The sequence below is a fragment of the Carcharhinus amblyrhynchos genome, chromosome 11, assembly GCF_965287045.1.
Source record: "Carcharhinus amblyrhynchos chromosome 11, sCarAmb.v2.hapA, whole genome shotgun sequence".
Lineage (NCBI taxonomy): Eukaryota > Metazoa > Chordata > Chondrichthyes > Carcharhiniformes > Carcharhinidae > Carcharhinus > Carcharhinus amblyrhynchos.
Window position 1 is genome coordinate 46,685,138 of NC_137334.1, and position 2,708 is coordinate 46,687,845.

The following is a 2,708-nucleotide window of genomic DNA, read 5'->3' on the forward strand; positions in this document are numbered from 1 at the left end:
GGGAACCTTGCTTCCAGTTCACAATAGGATTTCCAAAATCAGTGAGAGAGAGAGAAAGAAAAGCACTTCTTTTCAGCTTGATGCCCACCCCTTCTAAACTAAAGCCGAAACTGAATCCTGCGATTTTTTCTTGTGGAGGAGCCACCTGACTTTGACTTGTCAATCAATCTTCACTCTCTCAGTGCAAGGTCACAAAAGATCCCAGAGTAAGAGTAAACATAACCCCATTTAAACCATTCAAGTAGCAATAAAAGAACTCTAGCAGACAGCCCAGCAACATTCAAAAAAATGCTTCAGTGGAATTGTTCATATTTCAAGTTCTGAAATTACTATTCCCTTGTTTCACCATTCCATCAATGCTCAGCTCCACAGCCACAACTGACACATGTCAATGGATTTCTAAAAGCATCTCTTCATATCTACATTGGATATTCTCTCAGATTCTGAGTTATCACATTGCACTGGTTTATAGTGTATTTCTTTGGCTGTTTCCTGGAAGGAATAAAAAGGATTCACACTTGAAATGAATATCTGGAGATTATCGTGGGTATAGTTTGGGCTTCCATGTAACATTAATTGTTGTCCTATTGTCATCCATTAGTTGCTAAGGTTATATAGGAGAAGGTGAAGGCAGGGAGGGACTTGAACATGAGGTTGAGAAATTGGTGGACCAGGAGGCAATGGGTGGGATTTTACGGCCTCACTCCTCCCAAAACTAGCTTAGATCAATCGGCCATGCTACATTGCCCCTTATATCCTGGGATGTGTAACTTAGAGGGTTTAGCAGGGTAAAGATCTGGGGTTTTGGGGATAGGGCCTGGGTGGGAGTGTTGTCAGTGCAGACTTGATGGGCTGAATGGCCTTCTTCTGCACTGTAGGGTTTCTATGATTCTATGAAACAGTAAAATCTAGCCCAAAGTCAACAGACCTTTCCACAGTCCACCCCTTGCCTGCTCTGATTTCCACGGCGAGTGGGACGGTAAAATTCCGGCCAATTATTTCAGCTCAGTGAACAGGGTATATTCAAAGCCTACAGTCATTGTTACCAAACAAAATACCTTGCAACTTTCTCTCAATATATAATTTGAGTCTTTCTTTGATCACGAACAAGTGCCAGGATTTCTATCAACAGAATAAATTACACGACCTTTTCACATCCCCAAAATGTCCCAAATTATAATAATCTTACAAATCTTATAATTGTAACAATATTCTCATTCTTGTGTTACCATCAAGCCAGATTCAACGTGGTCTCTAGATGGGTATGCCGGAAATAGCGTTGCATATGCCTGAAAGCTGGACATCAGTCTAATAATGCTACATCACCAGACCATTTAAAACTGTACCATATAATGGTCTGGTGATGTAGCATTATTAGATTGATGTCCAGCTTTCAGGTATATGCAACGCTGTAGCATACGTAGACTGGAAAGAAAGCCGAGCTCTTACACAATTGATTGATCAGAAGAAAGCTCCATGGCCTTGTTAGGTTCAGTTGAACATACCCTACTCAGCCTCCTCCCAAGGTCCCTAACATAATACCAGCGTCCAACTAACTGGGTTCACTCCACATGGCATTAAGGTGCAGTTGAATGCTTGCCCCTGACTATAGAGCTACAGCCTATCACCTCCAGTGTGAAAAATTGCCTGGGTTATGTACAGCCCACAAAAAAAGATATATCCCAGTTAATTACCACATTGCTAGACTCCTTCCAGTCATTAGCAATATACTTGAAATAGTTAGTAATGATCAAGTGATATACATTGACCTGAAGCCCAATTTCCAAAACTTTGTTGACTTCCACAAGATTCATTTAGCTCCAAGCCTCTTTGGAGCATGGATTCATTCATAAACACAACTCCTGAATGACAGATGAGACCAACTGTTATTGTGCAAATTAAAACATGGGATATCATGTCATGGTTGAGAAAAGGGCAGGATTGACTGCTTAACATTCTAGGATATAGGACCTTCAGGTGAGACAGGGAAGACGTAAAAGAGAAGGGGGATGTCACAATTTTGAACAGTGAATCAATTACAGCGGTAAGGAGGGACAAAATCTTGGAAGGCTCTTCTAATTAAGCCATATAGGTAGAACTTAAAAACCAAAAAGGAGCAATCCCATTGCTGGGAGTGTTCACTGTGACAGAGTATCATCCAGGTTTGACACTTTAGCTCTATTCTCTCTCCAAGATGCTGTTAGACCTGTCCAATATTTTCTGTTTTTGTTTGAGAAATTTACTGATCAGCTCCATCCACCAGGCCGCCAATAATGAAACAACCATGTCAACGTGTTGCAGGATCTGGAAAACCTCAAACTAGCAGGTTGCAGTAACACAGACTGCATGGTTAAAACTCAGTTAGATCAGGATTTCTACAATATTGGATGTAACCTTGTCCGCATCAGGCACAATAAAGTTCTCAATTTAACACTTAACATCTTAATAATTTACTATCAAAACACAGTTATTTTAGTTTTTTTTGTACTTTTTAACCTCGTTCGAAAATTGGCTTAAGTTGCAAAATATGTTTTCGAAACTCCGATTAAGAAAGGAACTGCACGTGAAACATTCTCGGCTCATGTAGATAGTGAGAGCCATGAAGAGTTGTGCTCACTGTCAGTGAGAGAGGTTCAGACTGAGGAACAGTTCCCGCTCCCCCCGCGGCCTCGGTCTCTCTCCTGAACCGGCTGAAGTGTTTGAGCAGC